The 26,479-nt window shown below is 40.6% G+C and overlaps 2 non-coding genes across 2 annotated transcripts; both read right to left on the reverse strand.

The window, feature by feature from the left end:
• Nucleotides 1-20,574: 20,574 nt before the first annotated feature.
• Nucleotides 20,575-20,693, reverse strand: LOC145394595 (5S ribosomal RNA). Its single transcript, XR_013896452.1, has one exon. It is a non-coding gene; the product is annotated as a 5S ribosomal RNA (ribosomal RNA).
• Nucleotides 20,694-23,704: 3,011 nt separating this feature from the next.
• Nucleotides 23,705-23,823, reverse strand: LOC145394594 (5S ribosomal RNA). Its single transcript, XR_013896451.1, has one exon. It is a non-coding gene; the product is annotated as a 5S ribosomal RNA (ribosomal RNA).
• Between the last annotated feature and the right edge of the window lie 2,656 nt (nt 23,824-26,479).

The following is a 26,479-nucleotide window of genomic DNA, read 5'->3' on the forward strand; positions in this document are numbered from 1 at the left end:
TGAGACCTTCAGATGCTAATTTCTAGTGTCTGGTGAGTGTACTAAGATTTGTTGTTTCCATCATTACTCTGATTAATAGTAATAATATTTGTTACTACCCTTCAGTTATTGCATAATTCACCTTTGCTGAAAACAAGAAGAGTACATACAGACATAGGGAGGAAGGAACAGACATAGGGAACCTGACAGACAGACAGAAAACAGACACTAAAGGAGAGGGAGTGGAAAGTTGGGAGTTGGATTTATTGTAGTTATTTTTATTTTTATGCCTACCTGTATGACCTTTTTTGGGGCAGGGGGGGGTATAGCACATTCATATTGTTGATAGGCACTTTTCTTTGTTTTAATCAATGTTGTTTTTTGTTTAAGCAGTCAAGTTTTGCCAGAAAACGGATTTAAAGTTCACCAGAATTTTAAAAAATATATACGATAATTTTAAAATATTATGAATTAATATCAGTTTCATAAATATAACAAAAATATTTTAAGAATCGCAATCTACACTCAAAAACATTTCCTGGAAAAAAAAATTCTAAAATCAAAATAAAAAAGTTAAGGTTGAATGAACGTTGCTGAATTTTTAACCTGTTTTCTCGCGCGACCCCTGGGTCCTTTTATACGGACTGTTCCATTGTTTGCAGGATGTGCAAGCTAGGCCAGTGCTTGGATGACAAGCTGACCGAGGCCACAAATAAATTAACAGCCTGACCCATAAAGTTGATGTGCTGGAGGAGTTCATTGCCAGCAACACTGGACATACTGTGGAGGGTGGCCCCTCTGCTCAGCCAACCGCTTTCTAGGCTGGCCATCCTCTTCCTGCTGTAGTTACTTCACCCCCCAACATACAGAATGAGTTCCAGCCAATGCGGAATGGTGCCAGGTTTGTGAGAAAAAGGAGCGTCATTCCAGTAACCACATATAACGATTTCAGATTCTCACAGAAGTAGAGAAAGAGCCCCTTGAGGCACAGGTTGTGGGGGACTCCATCAACCATGATCAGTTGGTGGAATTTTGCAGCAGGGCACCCTCTAAAGGAAAGCATTTTTGTATTTCAGCAGCAGGAGTAGATGACATAACAGAGGCTGTCGATGACGTTTTTGAGAATGCGGAAAATGACAGCCTTGTTATCATTCATACAGGTACCAATGATGTCATGTGAACCCGTTCAGAGGAGCTGATGGATAAGTACAGAAAGATGATCTGATGCTACAAGGAGATAACTAACCATATTTTAATTTCAGGCATACTCCCAAGGATTAACGCAGGGAATGCCTTCTTCAGCAGAGCATTTAGATTAAATATCAGAGTCAAGTCACTTTGCTTACAGGAAGAAGTTGAGTTCATCGACAGGTGGAACCCATTATACGACCAGCGAACACTATTTGCGAACGATGGACTACACTTGAATGTTGTTGGTTCTGCCCATCTCGGTCGTTTTCTTAGTGTTGATGTAATTCAGGGGAGGCAAACGTAGATGTCATACGATCTGATAATTAAATAAGTAATGGAAGCTCCCCACATCAGAAAGGATAACACATTAAAGCTATCCTTGCAAATGCACATAGTCTACGTGATAAATTTTCTGATTTGGAGGTCCTTATCTTTACTGAAAATAATGATATAATTGGTATAATAGAATCATTGCTAAATACTGAGCAGAGAGATTTTCTAGAAAAGATTAATTTACCAGGCGATCACATTTTCAGTAGTGAAAGGAAGAATCAAGCAGGGGGCGGAGTGTTGTTATATATTGAAATAGGTTTTCATTCAGTCGAAATTACCAAGCCATGTATTGAGAACATTGACACTATTTATATTCAACTTAGGAATGAATCTTGTCATTAAATCACTCAGGTTAATTTATCGTCCACCCGGTCAGCCACTCAACATCGATAATGAAATCTACAATCAAACTGCCGAAATATCTTGTATGCAAAGCACTGTGATATTTGGTGACTTTAATTTACCATTTCCAAAATGGGGAGAAGCCTTATCCTCACACACAGGGTTCAACCTATATACAAACTTGCAGGAAAGTTCATTGTATCAGTTTGTAAATTGTCCGACATGTGGAGCTAACACCCTAGATCTTTGTCTTAGCCACATCAGAAAATGTAGTGAGTAATGTTATTGTAGGAGAAAAATTTAGTACTAGTGATCATTGCATAGTTACTTTAACATTAAATTAAGTGAAGACAGTGTCAAGGCTAGTTGTGAAAAAGTGCTTGACTTTAAGAGGCAAATATTAAGAAATCAAAGGTAATTGTAGGTGCAGGTGACTGGCATCCCATTGTCGAAACTTTAGATGTCAATGATTCATGGAATTTTTTTTACAGAAACTCTCAACAGTGCCGTCAGATTATGTATTCCAATGCACAACAGAAGGCCTGCCAAAAATTCTAAACCTAAATGATGGAACTCAGACATTAAATATTGTCTGGAAGGAAAAAATCTTGCATACAAAAATCACAATACCACAAAGTGTCAAAGTGATAAAATTAAATAAAACCCATTGAAAGAAAACCAAAAGAACTAATTAAATGCAGTAAGAATAATCTTGAGGATCATATTGTAAGCATCAGTAAATCAAATCTCATAGAATTTTTCAGTTACATAACAAGCAAAATGTTAATAACTCCGACAACTGGCGAAAATTCTTAACCCCCTCGCGCAAGATGATGCACCGCGAGTCATAAGCCTTGCAATCTGAAGAGTAACCGATGATGCAACATGATGCAACTTCCCTATAAATGGTCCTAGAAACTTTTCCTGTGGATGGATTTGCTTGAAATTTGGTTGAATCAAAGCTGAGGGCTGCCAGGTCCAGGGGAAATATATGGAAACAGCCGAGAGCTTATTGGAAGGGTAAGTGGCCAATATTTAGCTCAGTGTTGTCCCATCAGTCAGGCTGGAAGGATGTGTGAGCGTGCAGCCGGGCATTTAAACCTGTATTTGGCTACTACCTCACCGTCCATACCTTATGCGTGTATAGTGATATTGTGTTGTATATAGTGCAGTGTGCTTGTGTGGAACGTTTATAAGTGTTTCTTATATATTTTCAGTGAAAGCCAGATCTGAAAATTCCTAACCAGTTTTTACCGTTCCCTTGCTATTGTTACATTTCACTAAACCTGAAAAATGTCTAGCAAGGGCTTATCTGAGAAAGCTTACATGAAATACTTATTCAGTGGAAGTGAGGGTGAAGAAAGCAGTGAAAGTGAAATGGAAAGTGAGTATGTTGAGGAGGAGAGAGCGAGGGTGAAATACGACCCTACGAGTGATAAGAGCAAACCCGCGGTCAAGGCCGCTTTGATAAGTACTGTAGAGAGTGGTAGTAGCACCATCACTACCACAATTCCTTTCACCACTGCCATCACTGGTCCTTTCACCACTGCCATGAGTGGTGCTGTTACAACTCCTGCCATCACTCAGATGACATTTTTCACCTTTCCAGAGACCACCATACTGATGAAAACATACAGCAGTAAATCACATCACAAACACACACACACACACACACACACACACACACACACACACTCACACATCACAAATACTCACACACATACTCAGGTTGTGATCATATGAGTCCTCCTCTCTGCAACTCCAGCTCCTCTCAAGAAACACTACAACACTGCTAGAGGACGTAACCAGCTTATTTGTCTGGTTTTTATACTACTGTAGTGTAAGATATAAATTGTGTGTTTACTATATATATCTCATTGGGAAAATGTGGTGCATATCATCGCTATTCTGTCAGTGATTCAACTGGTAAAGTGTATGTCGAATAAAAATTTGAAGAAAGCTTGATCAAGCTGATGTATTTCCTATGCATACTTTTGTAAAGGAAAGTAACATATGTGTGAAAATAAATGGGGAAAAATTACAAAAGACGAACATACTCAGCCTATGGGCCTGAGCGTACATGCTGTCACAGCGCAATCCACACGCAACCCATTGTAACTTTTCAAAATTCATTTTCTCCATAACAATAATGGTTATAACACTGTGAATTATATCATGGGCTTCCTTAACCTTTGGGCTGCAAAACTGGATAGAATTTACATATATGTGTGTTACAGTGTCACTAACAACATACAAAATCATAAACAAATCAAACATTTTTAGGCGATTTTCATAGTGTTTTCGATTACTCGAAAGCTATTGGACCCATCAACTTGAAACTTTCACAGATGAAAGATCGTGAAATTCTGCATATAGACATGTCCTTTGCAGCTGTGTGTCATGGGAAAAATTTTTCATGGTAATGTTGGGAAGTTATGAGAAGCTACTTTTCACATAAATAAGGTTTATTCAGGCTTCATTCCTGTACATTTATTCATCTGTTTTATGTTTTTTCTTATCTTATAGTGTAAACGTCAACGAAGATGATGGGAAGCGATTCATAACAATATAAGCACTCTGGGGGTAAATTGGGCCACAGAAATTTTTCCCTTGCCGCGCAAACGCAGAGGCAGCCTGACCGAGGTTTTCGTTCTGTGCATGGAACTGAAACTTATTGGAAACTTATGGTGCACGAGGGGGTTAATACTTTCTTCGTGACAGTATTTACAACAGAAAATATAAGTACAGTTGCGAGCAGCAATCGGTATCCCCCTCTTGGCTGAAGCCATGGCCAGAGAAGAGCAGAGAATCGAACAACCTCTCCCGCCACCTCCCATCCCCATCCTCACCCTCACCCTCACCCACACCCCCTCACACCCCACCCCCACCCCCACCCTCACCCCCACCCAGCTTCAGCCAAGAGGGGGATACCGATTACTGCTCACGACTGTACAATACCTGCTGTTACCCCGATTCCTATAGAAGAGGGCAACACAGTCACTGACATTATGGTTAGTGATCTTGACGTACTTCTAGTATTAGCAAACTAAAAGAGAATAAAACACCGGGACCAGACAAAATATCTCCACATGTAATGAAGGAACTACAGAATGAAATATCAAAGCCTTTATCTTAACTTTTTAACTTATCACTTAAGAGCAGTAAGGTGCCACAAGAACGGAAGCTTGCTAACGTAACCCCAATTTTCAAAAAGGGCATCAGAGCCCAACCAGAAAACTTCCGCCCAATTAGTTTAATGTTGGTGGTTTGCAAATTCCTTGAAACTATTATCAGAGACAAGTTTGTAAAACAAACAAACAATCTCATCAAAGATTTGCAACTGGGTTTTCATAATAATATCTCATGCCTCACGAATCTGCTGGACTTTTTCAATGATATACTGAACACATGCGACGGGACTTAATCTGTTGATGTGGTCTATCTCGATTTTCAAAAGGCTTTCGACAAAGTTCCACATATAAGACTACTTCAGAAGCTAAAGGCACATGGTTTCAGCGGGAGTGTTCTTGGGTGGGTAGAATATTGGCTCACCACACAAAAGCAAAGAGTTGTAATAAATGGAAAAGAATCAGACTGGATAAATGTTACAAGTGGAGTGCCGCAGGGTTCAGTGTTAGGTCGTATTCATTTCTTAATATATGTAAATGATATTGATGAGGGAATGTGCTGTAGGATCTCAAAATTTGTTGATCATACTAAAATAGTTAACAGAGCAGATACAGCACGGCAAAGCCAGGCAATTCAGGGAGATCTTGATCAACTGTTTTATTAGGCCCAAGTTTGCCAAATGGATTTCAATATTAATAAATGCAAAGTGCTAAACATTGGCAGTAAAAATGTAAGAGCTAGTTATAGCATGAATAATGTCCAACTTGATAGGGTAAACCATGAAAAAGACTAAGGAGTTATAATAACAAACTATTTGAAACCAATGCACAGAAGCTGTGCAAAAAGCCAATAAATTAATTGGATTCATAAGTAGATCATTTGAATATAAATCCGATATTACCACCCTCACTTTGTATAATTCCTTAGTACGCCTGCACTTGGAGTTTTGGTCATCGTACTATAAAAAGGATATGGAAAAGCTTGAAAGAGTACAGACAAGGATGACAATGATGATACCTAGATTGAGAAATAAACTGTACAAGGAAGATTTAGAAGCCCTGAATCTCTTTACCCTAGCTAAATGGAGGTTACGAGGAGATTTTATTCAAGTATTCAAAAAATTCAAAGGACATGACAATATGGCTGTCGATAATTACTTCACAGTTGATCACTCGAATTATACCAGAGACAATGGGCATAAAATAATTGGCAAACAATTCGAGTCACATGAAGCTAAGCACTTCTTCTTTAATAGAGTTGTAAATATATGGAATAAATTGCCATCCAATGTAGTAAATTGTAATACAGTACTGACCTTTAAAGGTCGCCTAGATAAGTATTTGTTGTCTGACGCCCAGGTTAATATGTTTTCTCCAGAATAAAACACTTGTATATGTATAATTTTTAATTTTATTTTATTTTCATAGAGCCTGGATCAATTTATTAAATGCAAATATAGTATATGCACGGATCAGGATATGCACAGATAGCCCTGAGTTAACGGTCACTATTCATACTTTCGACCCCTGATGGGCTGTGGATCACTGAGGGTCCCTGTTAGTAGCATCTCTGCTATCAACTCCACAACTTCAGCAGTCTACTATACGGACGGCTCAGTCTCGTCTGATGGCTCAGCAGGGGCGGCTTTTGTTTCTGGAAAGTATACAGAATCCTGGTGCATCTCCACAGGAGTCTTGGCCTTCCAGGTGGAGCTGGTGGCTCTTCTCGGTGCCTTGCGCCATGCTTACAGACATCAACATCAGTGAGTAATTTTCCACACCGACTCACTCTCCACCCTTCAGTGCCTGGAGTCTGTCTCCCTCTCCTCCCACCGGTTCCTACTCACTGCCATATATACTGTTTCTTCCCTCATGCAGCAGCGGGGTGGCTCAGTGACTTTTCACTGGCTCCCTGGGCATGAAGGACTTGAGAGAAATGAGCTGGCGGACACAACTGCACGTGTGGCTAGCACTCTCCCTGCTGTCACGTTTCTGCTCATATCCTGTGCCACACGAGTCCTCTCAGTGGTGGCTACCACCCTCTCAAGACGTACTAGGGACGACCATCACCTATGTATTGCTGCGGGCTCGGCTCAGCTGCCTGGTATGTGGCGGCCACGTCGTATACTCTTTCCATACTGACTGGCCTACCTAACTACATACTAGTTAGAATACTGTCTCCACCTAGTCTTCCTGTGCTATAGCCAGGTTGCTGGCTTAGATCCTGAACAGTGCCCCCATTGCTATGCACGGTCATCCGAACCCCTCTGTCATTACCTGCTTGACTGCCCGGCAACCGCCCCACTTCATACAAGGCTTGACGGCGACTTTTCTCGTACTGGTGATGATATCTTTGATGCGGCTCGGGTCGTTAGCAGTGTACCCTTCCAGAGGCTTCTACACATAGTGAGAAATTATCCTCCTCCTCGCGAACTGCCTTCCACTTTCTCATTGCTCTAGGATATTCTAGTGTGTGTGTGTTTTTTTTTAATGCTTGTTGTCATTTCTTACTCTGCTTATCACTGATGGGCTCTCAGTTTGCCCGTGTCCCACCAGGTGTGGGCGAATATCAACAAACAAACAAACAAGTGACCACAATCGGATTTTTATAATGTACCAGGGGTCACTGCTTCAGGAGGTGACTTGTGTGCTTGTCCTGCATGGGAAAGTTCCTAGTCTCAGTGGAATGAACAGAACTGGGGCCTGATTGGCTGCTGCCTATCTTCATAGTACCAGGCATGGCTGTCACATCACCCCTGAACATCCACACTGTGCACTGTGCAATTTCCACGTTGTGCCTGCAGACGCCTGGTTAACTCAGCGTACCCATACATAGTGTCATGCATTATTTATTTATTTATTTATTTATTCCCATGCAGGGTCATTATGAACATGCATGAGGCCACATTTTGTAAAGTGATGGTTGATGGTTGTCTGAGTGATTCGTTTGAAGTCAAGTCCGGAGTAATTCAAGGTGGTGTTCTATCGCCTTTACTATTTATATTGGTCATTGATTACATTATGAAACGCGTTGGAACAGAAACCGGTGCAGGTATACTTTGGGGAGAGAACAGGAAACTTTTGGATTTAGATTATGCAGATGATATAGTTTTGATTTGTGATGGGCCAGAAGAGATGCAGAGAGTGTTGGACTGTTTGGTGAGTGAAGGTCGCAAGGTGGGTTTGGTTATTAATTGTGGAAAAACTGAAATAATCAATATGAATATGGAAAATGCGCAGGAATGTGTAATTGGAGGTATGGTTGTAAAGCAAGTTGATAGGTTTAAATATTTAGGTACTTATTTAGCCAAGGATGGTTCTTTGAACTTTGAATTCGAGGAAAGGTTAAAGAAGGCTAATCAGGCAATGGGAATGCTTAAAAATATTTGGAATAATAACAATTTTTCTGCGCATACAAAAATCAAACTTTATAAGGTAATGGTTAGGAGTATCTTAATTTATGAACACGAGTCTTGGTACAGCACAGTGACTATGGAAAATAAATTCTTGGTGTTTGAAAATAAAGCACTTAGAAGAATATTAGGAGTTAAGTGGTGGGAAAGGATACCAAATAGTAGAATTAGAGAAATAACGGGAGTGCAGCCGATCGATGAATATGTTAGATTCTCACGATGGAAGTGGCTAGGACATGTGTATAGGAGACAGGGAATAGTACGAGGTACACCAGGGTGGGTGGCACTTGGTAGGAGAGGTAGAGGAAGGCCAAGAGAGACGTGGGTGAGGACAATGAGACGGGAAGCTGGAGATGAGTGTTGGGGAGATCTTGAGGAGTTAGCACAAGATAGGATGTGGTGGTGTGAGTTCATCGAGGCCCTATGCATCCCCGAGGGTGCCACAGGAAATGATTGATTGATTGATTGATTTAATTATTCATGTTACGTTTCTACTTTCTCTTTCAGGTTATTCGTACAGGTAGCTTAGAGATAAAGTACTATAGAATGGAGCTTTTCCTTTTCAATCTTTCCTATGAAATTTCCATGTCAGTTTTTCCATGCTGCATGGTGGCTTTTCTCATTTTTTCTTGCCAGTTTTAACTGGAGGGTTTGGAGGCGGGGGGAGCCTTCTTGCTTTACTATCCTTATCCTTCAGCATGTAGAGTCAGATCTCATAGTCATAGTCTACTCTGTAACAAACAGACTCGAAAGGATCATAGGGTCTGTTGCAGTTTGCTTTCCTTTGTACTCCTTTGATGTGATAACAAAATTGTAAGAAAGAAATATCAACTTGCACAAGAAACTTCAGAGGTGATAGTATTATGACAATGGTTCTCACAGTTTGTGAATCATGTTAATTTGAAAATTTTCTAAAAATCGCTGCACAAATACTATCAATCTATCTGTCTAGGCCTATATACCTAGGCTGCTTCCCCCAAGGAAAGGGAGGTAGCCAAGACAGGACGACACACTCCCCATTTACTCATTCATTCAAACACATTCATTCGCATCTTAGCTCCAAAAGGGAGAAAGGACAGATCCTCGCTGCACCACACCTCACAAGGGTCAACTGCGCAGTGCAATCAGTGACATCCGCAGCAGGGCCCGACAGCAGAGCTGGTTTATCCCTGCCACATCATAATAGACCCATCCCCTTACCCACAGCTGACCTGACTAGCTGATCAGACCAAATGCGGGAGAATATCCCCTCAGGGCTGCGTCATCATTTATTCATTCACAGTTTCTCTCCATTTATTTCTGTCATGCACAGCCACTCTTCCTTGCTCAACAGACATCCCTCTCACATCCAGCGCTCTCTTCACACTGTCCATCCATCCTATTCGTGGTCTTCCTCTCAGCCTTACACCTCTCACATCAGATCTAGTTATCTTTTTCACCAGTCGCTCATTATAGATTCTCTCCATATGCCCAAACCATCGCAACACAATACCAATTTTGAAAAAATTGATATAGATGATCGTTTACATAGTCGGATACTATTCTGTTAATATTAGTGATGTTACTGCAAAACTTGGGTTGTTGTACGAATTATGTTTTACATTTTCAGAACCATGTTCAGTCCTCGTTGTTGGCATTGCCTGCATCAGTTAACAAGCTGAGGATGAGATCTTAATAAAAAATCTCAAGACAGAGAGAACATGGCTTGAAGAACTGCTGCCAATTGCTAATTTTATCGTCAACAGCTGTCTACCACAAAGCCAATGAAATGTTTAACATTATAAAACTTTTTGCCATCCATGGTCAGTCGCAGTCAATTATTTCTCTTTGAGGAACTACATGGTACTGAAGAATTATACCTAGGTGTGGCAAAGTTATTCATTTGTGGATGTACTTCTACAACTGGAACAACTCATGACTGTGAAATCAAGGCACATTTGGTTGTATTCTGAGACCGGGTGGAGAGAATTTCACAGTATACGCTTGTAGCTTCTGGCAGAGAGTGCGATTGTAACAAGCCGCGGTTTGAAAATGCATTATGATACTCCTGTTGCAAGCTTCACATTTCACAGGGTCTCTCACTTTCAACGGTGTAATTTCGCTTGTCCTGATTTTGAATTACTACAGTTTTTCTGCCTATTGAAAGACTTTACTGCTTGTTCATTATCATTATCTACTTTATTTATAATTCCTTTGTCTCGTGCTTCTTTTCTCTCTCTCTCTCTCTCTCTCTCTCTCTCTCTCTCTCTCTCTCTCCAGCTTCCTCTTCTTTCTACAACATCGCTTCCTCCTTTCTTCCCTCTGCTTTACCTTTTTCATAAAAAATAATCATCCTCTTTACCCTCCCCATCCTTTATCTTTACTGTTTTTCAGCTATGTAGGATAATGTTGACACTAAAGTTACCTTCTTTGCTTTTTTTTTTTCTTTTGTGACAACTTGCAATCAGGAGGAAACTTTATGTAAGAAGTGATGTCAGTATTACATCCTTCCATACGAGTCCTGTACATGTAACTCGAAGATATCTTTACTGATCTTTTTTTATGCAAGAAAGAAGGAACAAAGGCCAGGAGCCAGCAAACCGTTACTTCCAAGAAAAATAAATAAATAAAACAATACAAAAGAGAGCCAAATTCAAGATCCGTTCATTTCCAGATATCTGGACACACTGTATTTGAAAGACTGGAGATCATAGGAAGTAGGAAGTACAGAGGGAGACAGTTCCAGAGCTGACCTGTTGCATAAATGAAGGACTGGTAAAAAAGGTTAACTCTTGCATTGGAGAGTTGGACAGAAAAGGGATGAGAGTTTGTTGCTAGACGGGTGCTACGCACCGGTTGTAGAGGTGGAGGGATGCAAGCAGACAGTTCAGAGGAGCAGTGGCCATTGCAGTAGTGACAGAAAGATGCAACCGTGCGGCGAAGAGACAGAGGCTGAAGGGAGCCAGTAAGAAGTGGAGAGTTAATGAGGCAAAAAGCCTTTGACTCCATCCTACTGAGAAGAGCTGTATGTTGGGAGCCTCCCCACACAAGAGAGTTGTACTCTACAAAGGGAGGAATAGAACCCGTGTATAAAGTTAACAACTGTACTAGGGTAAATAAGGCAGGGAGTCGGCTTAGCACTCCTAATCTCTTGGAAGCAGATTTTACAAGAGGTGTAATATGATCTTTCCAAGATATGTCCCAAGAGAATGAAACCCCAAGTAAGTTTAAGAATGATGCAGGACTGAGCTGGATATTATTAAACATTAGTATTTACTCCTGTGGAAAATTTTGTGGGGTTGATAGTATAAAAACTGATTCTTTGATGCATTTAAAACAACAAGGTTATATTTACCCGAGTTACAGATACGAGCCAAGTCAGACATTAAGTGTGCCATAGCCTCATCCTTTGTTTGTTGAAGTAACTGCTAAGATGGGCGTTGCAGGAACCGAATGGAAAGGTGAAGGGTGGAATCATCAGCAAATGAGTGGATAGGGTTAGATGTACAGCTTAGAAGGTCACTGATGAATAAAAGGAAGAGAGTTGGTGATTGGAGAGAACCCTGTGGAACACCACTGTTGATAGATCTAGAAGAATGGTAGCCATCTACAACAGCAGTTATAGAATGCTCAAAAAGGAAGCTATAGATGAAGGCACAGACAGAAGGATAGAAACTGTAAAAGGGCAGTTTGGAATGAGAGATTTGTGCCAGACTCGATCGAAAGCCTTTGAGATGTCAAGTGCAATGGCAATGCTTTCGCCAAACTCCCGAAAGGATGATGACAAGGAGTCTGAAAGATAGGTGAGAAGATCGCCAGTGGAGCGTCCTTGATGGAACCAATACTGACAGTCAGGAAGAAGGCTGTGATAGGAAAGATGCTTTGAAATTTTTCTGTTAAGAATAGACTAGAAAACTTATGAGACACAAGATGTTAAAGCAACTGAGCGATAGTCAGAGGGTTGAGAATGGTCACCATTCGTTAGGACTGGCTGAATGAGAGCAAACTTCCAGCAAGAAGGAAAGATACAAGTTGACAGACAAAGACTAAAGAGTTTGCCTAGGCAGGGTGTAAGCACAGAAGCATAGTTCTTAAGGACAAAAGGAGGGACCCCATCAGGCCCTTATGTCTTGTTAGTACTGAGGCCAGTGATGCCAGAAAATACATCAACTGAAGAAAGTCTAATGTCAGCCATGAGGAAGTCAGAGAGGAGAAGTGATGGAGGAACAGTACCGGAATCGTCAAAGGTGGAATTGGAGGAGAAAGTCTGAGCGAAGAGAACTGTGTTACCAGTAGAAGAAGCAGCTAGAACCATCAGCGTCGAAAAGAGGAGGCAAGGATGATGAAGTAAAGTTGTTAGAAAGGTTTTTGGCAAGGTGCTAAAAAGAGCTGGAAGAATTCAAGTTGGAGAGATGAGAGCATTTAGTAGAGATGATATTATTTTTAGCTGAGTGAAGAACAGACTTAGCACGATTCCGGGCAGAAACAAAACAAAAAAAAGTGATTCAAAGGTGGGTTGGCTCTGGTACCTTTTACAGGCCCTCTCCTTGTTGTGGATTGCGTTAGAACAAGCGTGATTAAACCAAGACTTTCTTGCTTTAGTCAAAGGATATGAGAAAGGAATGTATGCTTCCATGCCCGAGAGAATAACCTCCGTAATATGCACGGCACACTCAGATGGCTCCCGGCCATGGAAGCAATAATCATTCCAAGGAAATCAAAGAAGTACTGCCTGAGGGCCTCCCAATCTGCAGCTTCAGAGTGTCACAAATGACGTTTCACAGGCCGTACTGGAGCGATAGGGCAGGTTAAGGTAATAAGGTTGTGATCAGAAAGGCCAACGGAGGGGAAAGATTAACAGTGTAAGCAGAAGGATCAGTTGTAAGGAAGAGGTGAAGTAATTTGGAACTCTCTGCAAGGCAGTCAGGGATACAGGTAGGGTGCTGTACAAGTTGCACTAGGTCATTAAGGATAGAAAAGATGTAGGCTTGTTCACCAGGCGGATCAGTGAAAGGAGAGGAGAGCCAAAGGCGGTGGTGAAAATTTAAATCTCCTAGAATGGAGATCTCAGAGAAAGGAGAAACGGATAGGACGTGTTCCATTGTAGAAGTAAGATTGTCGAAGAATTTTTCATAGTAAGTAGAATTAGGAGATAGGTAAACACCACAGACATTATTGAGGAAGAGAATGACAGGAGAGGCGAAGCCAGAGAGTAGATAATTTAGAATAATCAAATTCAGGATGAAGAGAGTGAGTATAGAGATAATAAGAGGATACAGAAAAGACTTTGCTGTCGGATGCCTCAGACAGCTGAGTTTCAATTAAGAAGAGGTGAAGAAATCTGAAGAAACTGACCTGTTTAAGAAATGATATAATTTATTTAGTTCAGGCAAATAAAGAAAATGCTGACAAACATAAAGTAAAATTCAGGATGAAGAGAGTGAGTATAGAGATAATAAGAGGATACAGAAAAGACTTTGCTGTCGGATGCCTCAGACAGCTGAGTTTCAATTAAGAAGAGGTGAAGAAATCTGAAGAAACTGACCTGTTTAAGAAATGATATAATTTATTTAGTTCAGGCAAATAAAGAAAATGCTGACAAACATAAAGTAAACAGTAGTATATTACAACACACACGTCCCAGACTTTGAACTTACCTGTGATTTTGACTGCTTGTGTAAAAATTGAGTCTCCTACCATTTTTTTTTTTTTTTTTTTTTTTTTACCCTGAAGCCTTCCACCAAGTTTGATATCAATTAAATAAAAGCTCTTTGTTTTGAATTTTCAATGTAGAACTCGCCTTTGACCTATTTTTATAAAAAAGAGAACATCAGTCCATTGGCCGATGCTCAGTCTTTCCACCAAGGTTGGTCCCATTTAGAACACATCGGTCTTTGTTCGTTTGTTCACAAATATCATGGGTCGAAGTTTAATCTGGCCCTTTAACACTGACCTTTGGCTAAGTTATCAGCATTTTAAGACTCCTTTTGGTCTTGCCTAAGCATCAGCCCTTCCACCAGGATTCGTCTAAATCACGTGAAATTTTTAAGATGACTTTGCCAAGTGACCCTGATGCTCGGTCTGCTGTTCTAAAAAAAAAAAAAAAAAAAAAAAAAAAAAAAAAACATGTGCTTTCCCACTTCGTTGACCCTACACCCGTTCACCAAACTTGGCTGAAGTAGAATCAAGGCTGGTTGAGAAAACTAGTATAGCTCGTTTTTTTAGTCACTTACGTGCATAGCAACTTCCTGAGATAATCAGTGACAGTGGGGCATTCTAAGAAGCTTGTCATGATCTACAATGAAGAGACAAAGAACACCTTTGATAGTCCCACCCACCTCAGCCGTATCCACAGGCCAACACATCACAAACAGTGTCAGTGTCTTTGGACATAATCTTAAGACACAGTCCAGACATACCCCAGATGCATTCCATATGTGCACCACATGGATCTCAGACAGGTCCCGGGACGCACACCGGACACACCACCGGTATCCCCCGTATTCTACACACTCTCCCCCATAAGGCCTGGACGCCTATGGATGCAGCAAAAATCGATGAGGGCGAAATTGTAACGCTCCTAAAACTCTATAGAAGAAACTTTCCAGATTTCTTCCTTCCCAAATGTTAGGGAATCAGATAATAGGAATAAAAATACGAGATTTTGCCTCCTTTATGGGTGTGGGGAAAAAAAGCTTTCTCTGGCTGCAAAGGAAAAGTTAAGTTATACTTTCTCCTACTCTGCATAATCTGTTCCAAGCTAAATAAATCTTCTGACTTTCACCAGTGTAAAATAAAACAGGAGTTCTTCAGCTGGGCCGCATTAGATTATTGAAAATTACGAATTCCATGTCTTTTTATCATAGCAGTTTCTGGATCGTTTTTATGACATTTAAGTTTCTTCAGTTTTGTGACTGATATAATTATTTGTACCCTCGTCCCACAGCCACTGGGTACGTACAGTACACCTCTCACGCAGCAGCACCAACCCCGATCCTCGTCTCCTACCACTCTCCCTCGTCGTCGTCGTCCACCTCCTCTTCCTAGCCCCTGTCATCATCATCATCATCATCATCATCATCATCATCTTCTGCTACATCTTATTCTTATTCCCCTCTTCCTACTCCTCTCCCTCTCTTTCTTTTTTTTCTGTTTGTAAGGCATCATAATCACCAACTGACTTTAAATTGTTACAATGAAAGTCTTTTCTTTGTCATGAGGATTATTTGAATCGTACTAGTTTTTGTCTATTGTCTCAACCCCTTATAGAATTTAGGAACATTAGAGCTGACAGTTGACATATTTGCAACAGGTTCTGTTTCATATAGTGATGTCCCTTATATTAAACCATGTGCCTCGCCTGACAGTGCCCAGCTGATGGGTACAAGTGTGCGAAATAGAAAGCTACTGGGCATTTTCAGTCGATGGTGTTATATTGGGCGAGGTACTTCCCTTCTTGCACATATGTTAATGCTTTCCATCCTTCTGTATAAGTTTTCTTATTCTGAGTCGTTAGTTGATGTAAATAGAATAGTGCCTGACTCCTCTGGTTCCCTTTCATATACTGATGTCCCCTTTACTGGTTTAAGTGGTTCGACTGACAATCAGTAGGTGATGAGTGCAGATGTGTAATGTAGAAAAGCATCACATATATGCAGTCGATGATGTTCTGTTGGTGAAGTTACTCTCCCTCTTAGTATAAATATATTTGGCTTAACTATTTGTATTTTTTGATTCAGGTGTAGGGTAGCGATTAGTATTAGGACTCAATTAGGTTCTTAGGCATATTTTCATACTTATCATTAAAAATACAAATTAGAAAATAAAATAATATTAATCAACAAATGTGTGCATGTATATGTACGTATGTACGTGTGTATGCATGTATAATTTTATATATATATATATATATATATATATATATATATATATATATATATATATATATATATATATATATATCGAAACAGTATGGTATCAGTGAGGAATGAAATTTTCAAATACTACTGTTACAGATAATCATATGTTCACTTTATTATCTAACTAGAGGAAGCTATTCAACAGCAGAAAAAACAGAACATAGAGGAAGTGTCTGTATGAAATAATACATGATGATAATAAACCTGAGCTCCCTCCCAGGACAGATTATGAACTAACACAGGGAGTTCAGTGTGATAGTCGAAATACAAGGGAAAGTATTGATGGGACCATTGCCTATGGAAAAAGTCTTTGTCCCATTTCGTTTGTCACGAAAAATTAAGAATAGGGATCTTGGTATCAACAAACGTATATTTGTCGTATTCTGGGAGTATGTTTGGATGGTTTCCCTGTCGGGGACTCTTGTGTATTTTATATGATCTTATTCTCAGGGTAAAATACTGCCAGACAATGATGGGTTCCATCCCAACAATTATTCCTTCTGAAATTTGCATCCTATTAGCCTTCTCTCTGCTGTCTTCCCTCTCTCCTTGCACGCTTTGCATTTCAGATGTTTTCCATGTTAATTAAACTGTGGGCAGGAGGATGCTGGAGTTGAGAACTGCTTCGCCGTTGACGTGAACAGGAAATGGAGTAACTCTACATCAAGCAAATTACTTACTGCCTGCATGGGAAAATCTACACTAGGGGAGAAAATATACTATTGGGAGCAGAGTATACTTGTTTTCTTCTTCTTTTTTATAGTTTGCAGGCTTCATACAATGTTATCTAAACTTCTACAACAAATATAAATTAACAATTTGTGGCTTATCTGGATTTTACAGCTCTACATCGACACATGATATTAAAGGAGTTATCAAAACAGCTGCAATACAGCAGATGCTCTATGGGGAATTTACTGTAGGACTCTGATCTTAACAATATTGATAGTAACTAAAAGGCTGGATGTGAACAAGACTAAAGGCTGATCCAGAATGGAGTAAAATGAGAGAAGGGATAAAACAAGAAGCGGTCCCAAGACACAGCAAACCCGTCCCCGGCAGTCATTATAGTTCTGACGTATAAACACAACAAAATATCTAGTCAGAGATGTCACATATCAAATTTGGAGTAAATTGAGAAAAAAAATGACGATTTTATGCCCATTTGAAATTTTAGGCCCGACCCACCTGACAATGACCCCTCTACCGCTAACTGAGGGGTGACCCCCCTGATGTAGTGAGGCATTCTATAGGACGCAAATTTGAAAGATACGCCTTTAGGTTTTGGTTTCATGTCTTTGTAAAGGCACTGCAGTCTTGGAGCCATGACAAAAGACCAGTAAGCTAAGCAAAACCTTACTTCCATCAGTACAAAAATGTATGTCACATTGGAACCTCTGATAACGCTAACACCTTCACTACGATAACGTCTTTTTCTTTAGTCTGTCCTTGCTACCAAGAGACGACTTTATTCTGATAAAGACTTTACGAATGTTGTGGATTTGAATAGCTAAATAGAGACACATAGACGGATATATATTCTGCATTATTCCATTCCTTACCAGGGGACTCTCCTAAGCTGAAGAAAACGTCTGGAAGCAGCAGCACTGAAACTACACAAAGGTCCTTCGATATGATGTGGTTGATGTTTTAGTCATCATGGCAGAGTTCTCAGTATCATTTAGCCCAGTAAGATGCAAAGGCCCAGGGGAAAGCAGAGAGGCTCGGCGATCATTGTACTTTACTGCCCATTACTTCACATCATTGGACATTGTTTACGACATAGTTCTGTTCAATATTCGCAGCCATATTACCACAGAAGCCAACATTCCTCTCTCTCTTTCTGTTTCCCTCTCTCTCTCTCTCTTCCTCTCTGACAGATTATGGTGCTAAGTCACTCCTCTAATGCAAAGTTCAAGCTACCTCCTCCTCCCTCCTTATGCCACACACACACACAAATTGGCCTTGGTCCCACGTGAGGCTGTCAGTGCGGTACCGTGGCGTGTGACCAGTCGAAATGGCAGCGTCACCCAACACCACCACCAACACCACACCGTCATGCACACTCACAGGCAGAAACGCTCTCGTTTCAGGTAACACTGTGTGCACTTAACCATATACAGGAGCTTTGGCTTCGTCTATTGAAAGAAGTATTTGTTAATTTCTTTTTGCTATTATTCCGAGGTACTGGAAAGGGTTGCCTTCACGTGGTCGGCTACACTACCTAGTTACACAAACGCCCCTCAGCTATATCCCTATCCCCCGGAAGTAGAGTGGTGGTCTGTATGAGAAAGGCAAACTCAGCCTTCAGTCCACCAGGTTCCCCTTACATATGAACCTGGGACTACAAGGACTACTACTATTACTGCTGCTACATCGAGATGGTTATTGTTAATACGGGACAGCCTCCCTATAGAGATGGATAATGAGAGTTACATCTTACTCCACCATTTCGAAAATTCTCTTAAACCAGTGGGCTTCAACCTTTTTGAGACCATAGCTCACTTCTGGCATTCCCAAATATCCATGGCCCACTGCCCTTCAGATTTATAATTGGATCTTAATAAATTCATAAATAAAACGAGTTATGAAATTTTATTACAGTTTACTTTTGTATTCAGGAGACTGACCACTGTACTGTAATAACTGAAAATAAAACTTGTGTATTGTACTTGAAACTTGTAATATACCTTCAGGGCCAAAAGACTAATATAAACATAATTATTCTACTATACCATGTAACTACTAACTAGGTTTGGCAGCTAATGTGATGGCTGCACTTGCTTCTTATCTATAAACCTATCAAATCGGGGGACAATTGTCGATAAGGCACATTGCATGTCATCCTCCACCTCTGAGCAGTTTCTTGATTTTGTTTTATTTTCAAGTAGGGTAGAAAGGCCTGACACACACAAGTAAGTGGAAGAGAAAGTAGAAGTGTTTTTAGTGCAAGTTTTCCAATTCTAGGGTATGATGCGCTTACTTGGGCTCAGAATTCCTGTACAGAAAGATCTTAATGTATTTCTTTTACACCTGAACCACATTTCATTTCCAAGTATTCATCCTGGTCAGGGTCTGGAATAGAATCTGGTTCAAGATTAAATGGATTTCTTACTAATAACAGATCTTAGCCTTCAAGATCAGGGATGTGCCTGGAAACTTCTTCTCCCAAATTTTGAAGGTTATTGATTATTATAATTTTGGAGACAAGAATCTATTTCTTCATCTCCTTCAGCGACTTCACTAAACATCTTAGACACTGCAAAATTACCTGAGCTAACTCTCGTAGCCCAGTTCTGGATCTTAGCAATAAAAGCATGCAATGAGTCAACAAACTGAATCACAGTTGTGTTTTTCCCCTGAGGTTTCAGATTAAGCTTATTAAACTGGTCAAATATATCATCTAAGTATACTAAACGTGGTTCCCACAGTGAGTCACAAAAAAAAAAAAAAAAAAAAGTTCACTTTCTTGCATGTCCAAAAACATCTTTAGCTCTTCTCTAAGTTCAAAGACTCGGCTGAGAACATTGCCTTTTGACAACCATCGAACTTTAGTGTAGAATAGTAGGTTTTGATGCTCTGAATCGAAGTCTTTACAGAGTTCTTTGAGAAGGCGTGAGTTGACAGGCATAGACTTTACATAATTGACAATCTTTAAGGAACTGTCCAAGATAACTTACAGTTCCCTAGGAAGGGCTCTGGATGTAAGTGTCTGACGGTGGATCATGTAATGAGTCATTATAACCCCAGGAGCAGCCTCTTTAAATCTAATGCAAACCCCCGCTTTGAACCCAGCACTGCAGGTACCTCATCAGAACACACCCCACGCACATTCGTCCACCATAGTTGTTCCTCATTTAAATAATTTGTTACCTTTTTAATTATGTCTTCACCTTTGGCAGTAATCTCAAGTGGAGAAAAAAAAAAATCTTCTTTAAATTTACCAGCATGAACATAGCTAGCAAATACAAGGAGCTGTGAACAAGAAATGTCGGTTGGCTCGTCCAGTAGGAGTGCAAATAACCCAAATGGAGCATCTTTTATCTCGCTGGTCACTTGTTCTTTGATATCCCTGGACGGTGGCTCAGTCGGTAGAAAGGTGGCCTGAAGTCCTAACGGACCCTGGTTCAAATCCCGCTGGGGCAGGGAACAGTTTAAGGATTTTTTCATTCATTCATTGCCAGACGCCATGTATCCCAAACGGGGTGGTCAAGGGCTTAGAGTTAATTGTTTTACAGGGAGGGGCACTAATCCTCCACCAACCCCACTTGACATGTAGGGAGAACGTTATGCCAACAGCATCTGGTGTTCCCAGGCGGTCACCCATCCAAGTACTAACCAGACCCAACGTTGCTTAACTTCGCTGATCGGACGGGAAGCGGTGTACTCAACGTGGTATGGCCGTTAGGATTTGAATTTCATAAAAGTCAGACTTTACTGATCTACCAGAAGACCCGCCGACATGTCGTAAAAATACCCCCGCTAATACCAATCCATCAGTCCTGTATGAGACAACCCTAGCATGTACACAGTACTGTATAGACGGTAGGTGTTAGCGCCGAAGTGGTGACATGTAGAGGTGTATGGTATGTAGGAGGACTACTGGGCCTTGAAAGCAGGCTGTGAAGCCTATGCCCAGAGTCGGACACATAAAAAAAAAATCTTCAATGCATCGAGATACTGTGGTGTCAGAGAGGGCTATTTGCTTTTTTTTTTTTGTTTTTTTTTCCACTATCACCCCCAAGAACAAGGCTAACCATCATCAAAGCACAAGGTTTTACAAGAGTTTCCCAATGTTACATTTTTTTTTTTTTTTAGCTATTTCAAGTGACACGATATAAAGCTCTGGGTACATTTTTACGTTGCGTTTGAAACGCCCCACTTGAGTCCAGTTTCAGACGCTTCAGACCTTGTTCATGACGCTTGAAGAAGTTCACACCTTTTGCCTTATGTTCAGGATGAGTCTTTTCAAGATGACTCTTCAGAGTTGAGGGCGTTAAGCAATCATTCCCAAGTACTTTCAGACACAAAACACACTGGTCCTTCACAACACCCTTATCAGAGAATGAAGTAAAACCGTATTGTATGAAGTCCTCACAGAAGGCTCTTTTATTCTTACTCGTACCCGCAAAAATGCTCGTGAATGTGGGAGCCCTGAGGAGATAGAAGCTAACAATACTCAGTATACTGTATGACACACACACACACACACACACACACACACACACACACACACACACACACACACGAGGACCGGTCACTTTCCCCCCTGGACCTATTCCTCCCCCCGACACTTCCCCCCCCCCTAACATTCCCCTCTGGACATATTCCCCTCCTGGACATTTTCCCCTCCTGGATATTATCCCCACCCCCTCATTAATCTGTATATTACAGCAAGTATATAGCAAGTTACTCAACTGCCCCAGTGCTAGTTTAAGTGTTAGGATGGTGGTTCATCCATTGCTGTTAATAGTTGCGATAAGAGTTTCACAGCTTATTTCATTCAGAATTTCATAACTCAGTTCTGCACGAAAAGAGAGACGAAAAAGACACTCATTCGGTGGGAGTGTACACTACGAAAAACCAGACCATGTAAGGATGCATTAGCAACAAGCTTAACCCTGGATGATGTGAGAGTTACGGTGCTCTGTAGCCATGAAGTGGACTGTTTTGGTGTTGAAGCCGAGAAGGTGCGATGCAATATTCGTGAAAAAGCAAAAACATCACGAGAGAGTACAACTTGTATACTTACCACAGCCATTCAACAAATGCAAACATTTTTATTGTTCCGTAAAAATATATTAGTATTACTGACACTTTTTCTTCTGTATATCGACCTTAAATATATGAATGTACTGAATACTTAAAGTTTTAGAGTTTACCCTGCGTTGGCAAGAGGGAGCCCAGACCCGGGTTTTCTATGCTCATGCATGACTCTGGGATGCACTTTTTTTTTTTTTTATGCAAGGAAGAAGGAACCAAAGGCCAGGAGCCCGCAAACCGTTTCTTCCAAGAGAAAAAAAAAATACGAAAGAGAGCCAAACTTATGATCCGTTCATTTCGAGATGCCTGGACACACTGCGTTTGAAAGACTGGAGATCATAAGAAGTAGGAAATACAGACAGAGGGAGACTGTTCCAGAGTTGACCTGTTGCATAAATGAAGGACTGGGATTAACGGTCAACTCCTGCATTGAGAGTTGGACAGAAAAGGGATGAAAGTTTGTTGCTAGACAGGTGCTACGCGCCCGTCGTAGAGGTGGAGGGATGCAAGCAGATAGTTCAGAGGAGCAGTGACCATTGAAGGAACGATAGAAAAAAGATAAAGATGAAACAGTGCGGCGAAGAGACAAAGGTTGAATGGAGCCAGTAAGAGGAGGAGAGTTAATGAGACGGAAAGCCTTTGACACCTTATTGAGAAGAGCTGTATGTGGGGAACTCCGTGCCAATATTAGTAAAGATTCGTTGAGAAAGAAACAAACTATCGTTCTTAATATACAGATAAATCACGGTGGGGAGGAAATGTCCAGGAAAGGGAAATGCTTGGGAGGGGGTAATGTCCAGGAGGGGAAATGTCCATTGGGGAATAAGTCAGGGGGGGAAATGTCAGGGGGGAATAGGTCCGAGGGGGGGGAATGTCCTATAGTACATACACACACACACACACACACACACACACACACACACACACACACACACACATTGAAATACCTGTAATTATATCACAAGTCCATTTTAATTCTGAAGAGCAGAAGTGCCTGCCACAATTAAACAAGAAAGAATATAAGAAGAAGAAAAAGAAAAGAAAACGTGACCAACAATGAGTGCAGCATGGAGCTGGCCAAAAGAAGGAATACAACAATAAAGATAAGAAAACACGACTAACAATATGGGCAGAATGGAGCTGGCCAAAATGTCTGGAAAGTCAACTGTGATGCTTAGACACCCTGATATCTGACAGTCCAGTTACTAACTGAAGCAATGAGGATACATCTGTACTGGCCAGCTCCATACTGCCCTTCTGCTTTACTTGAACTTTTTTCTCTCTCGCGCGTGCAGAAAGCTACCGCTCGGAAGCTTATCAAGAAACGTGTCTCACAGGAACGGATTCTTACCGCTCATATAAGTTAATAACAAGAATAATAATAATAATAATAATAATAATAAATCTTAGCAGTATTAGTATTATTATTAGTATTAGTAGTAGTAGTAGTAGTAGAAGTACTGTTATTGATAATGATAATAATAATAATAATAATAGATATAATAATAATAATATTCGTAATAATAATAATAATAATTCATTCATTGCCAGACGCCATGTATCCCAAACGGGGTGGCCAAGGGTTTGGAGTTAATTGTTTTACAGGGAGGGGCACTAATCCTCCACCAACCCCACTTGACATGTAGGGAGAACGTTATGCCAACAGCATCTAGTGTTCCCAGGCGGTCACCCATCCAAGTACTAACCAGACCCAACGTTGCTTAACTTCGCTGATCGGACGGGAAGCGGTGTACTCAACATGGTATGGCCGTTGGCATAGGCATGGCCGTTGGCATATATTACATGTCATACTGTAATATAAAAGGACCATTTTTATATCTACATGATTTTAAGAGGGATTAAATATAACCCTTACTTACCCCTTCACTTAATAATAATAATAATAATAATAATAACCATCATCATCACAAAAATAATAGTACGGTATGATGTATTAAATTAAATAGCAATTCTTAATTTTAAAAATACTTTTTCATATTACAAATACTTAAAAAATACATACTTGCTATAAAATATCCTCAGCAACACCCGTACCTGCCACAGATGAACCACAACTGCTTTAGCCGCACGGGAAAACTCCATCCATGTGAAGTACACCATAACCTTGTGTAGTACTCTAGAACGCTCAGGACGTTGCGGTTTGGCAGTGCACGTGGACGGTGAATCTCAACCGTACGGAAATTTTGCTATGCGAACGGTCCCATTTACCTTAATTAATTTATAAACCTCGTGGAAAATCCATAGAGCAAAACTCCTTTCACATGAAGCAGGCTTTACTGTTAGTCGCATTTTCTTTCCTTCTTGTCATCTTGTTTAATTCTACCCTTCAGAATTAACTGATTCCGATCAAACCTGGACACAATGAGCAGCCGGTGACCTAGTTGTGTCCGCAGGGTTTGTTTACTATGCAACTACTAATTGCCTAGCAATGATCGAAAAACAGCATTTTCATACTTTTCACATTTTGAGCTGTTGAAACATTACTAATGGACATAAAAAGCTCTGATATTTTTTAGGGATAATCTTGAGGTCATTTCCAACCGAAAATGTTCCATCCGTTTTTTAGATGGCTTTGCCATTTGACCCTGATGATTGGTCTGCAGTTCTAAAAAAAAATAATAGCTTTCCCAAGTAAATGACCGTACACTCGTGCACCAAGCTTGGCTGAATTCGAATCAAAGCTGGTTGAGAGAACGAACATAACTCAGTTTTTTTAGTCACTTACAGGCATAGTTATTTACAGAGATAATCAGTGACAGTGGGTCATTAACTGATTCCGACAAACTGGACACAATGAGCAGCCGGTGACCTAGTTGTGTCCGCAAGGTTTGTTTAAAACTCATTGCCTAGCGATGATCGAAAAATAGCATTTTCATACTTTTCACGTTTTGAGCTGTAGAAGCATTACTAATGGACATAGAAAGCTCTGACCTTTTTCAGACATAATCTTCAGGTCATTTCCTATTGAAAATGTTCCATCCATTTTTACCCTCTCTCCTCTAGTTTTCGAGTGGCAACCTTGCGAAGATTGGTCTCAGCGTCCTTAGCAGTCATATTTAATTGTGGCAGGCACTTCTTCCCCTCAGAATCACCCGATTCCGACCAAACCTAGACACAGTAACCAAACTATGACCTAGTTGTGTCTGCAAGGTTTTGATTTGCTAGGCAACTACACGTTGCCTAGCAATGGCCCGCTTAGCCCTTCCATGACCGTGGGTCCAAAAATTGTCGAAACCCAGTGGCCTGGCCCAGCACCATTTTTTCATAATTCAAATATCATTTCATTTTCTTACCAGATTCAAGAGAAACGCCTGGCGCACCTGGCAATGCAATAGTAGGAATTAAGTAAACCATAGACCACAGAGTGTGTGTGTGCTCACAATTGTAAACACCTGAGGTTAGAATGGTGTAAGGAATTTCATTTGGTTTATATGGTGAGACTGACATGGTTAGGGGACACGAAAGAGCATATGCGGCTACATTTGATTTACCAGGCACGTACTCAAAGGTTAGGTTGAATTCCTGGATTTTAACTGACCATCATGCTAGACGTCCAATAAGATTTCTTCCTCTGAATAAATCACAAAGTGGGAGATGATCTGTTTGGAGATGCACTGGATATCCGTCGATTATGTCTCTGAGTTGTTTAAGAGACCAAACAACTGCTAAAGCCTCCCAGTAAGTAACACTGTAGTTACATTCTGCGGCATTAAGGGGACGACTAGCATACGCTGTTACTCGTTTCGTCGTTGCTTGATCAATTTGCACCAATACCACACCTAGACCCACCCTAGACATATCTACACATGGAAGAAAAGGTTTCTCATAATCAGTGACTATAAATGCTGTCTTCAGTATTTTAAAGGCATTGGACTTGTAATTAGTCAAAACAAAAGGCTCCTTTATCGTAAGTAATTTAGTCAGAGGAGAAGTGATCTGTGCATAACCTTGAATTAATCGCCGATAGTAGCCACTCAGTCCAAGGAAACTCCTTACATAATTAGTACTGGTAGGTTCTGGGAAGTTAGAAACTGCCTTAACTTTCTGGTCTGAGGTATTAATACCTTCACGAACCACATGTCCAAGAAATTTAATTATCTTACGTTGAAAATTGCTTTTACTGAGCCTAATCTTTAGACCTGACATTTGGAGACGATCAGTAACTTGCTGTAGCTTGGCAAAATGTTCAGGGATTGGCTTACACACTACAGTGATGTCATCTAGATAAGCAAAAAGAGAATGACCGATCATACCACTGAACACAGGATGGATAAGTCTTATGAATACTGATGGTGCATTTCTAAGACCAAAGGGAAGTCTTTTGAAATGATAGTGGCCAGAAGGGGTACTGAATGCAGTTATTCTGCGAGACGACTTTTCCATTTCTACTTGCCAGTAGCCACTGTGTAGG

The sequence above is a fragment of the Coenobita brevimanus genome, chromosome 27, assembly GCF_032717465.1.
Source record: "Coenobita brevimanus isolate Jiangsu-jjx chromosome 27, ASM3271746v2, whole genome shotgun sequence".
NCBI lineage: Eukaryota > Metazoa > Arthropoda > Malacostraca > Decapoda > Coenobitidae > Coenobita > Coenobita brevimanus.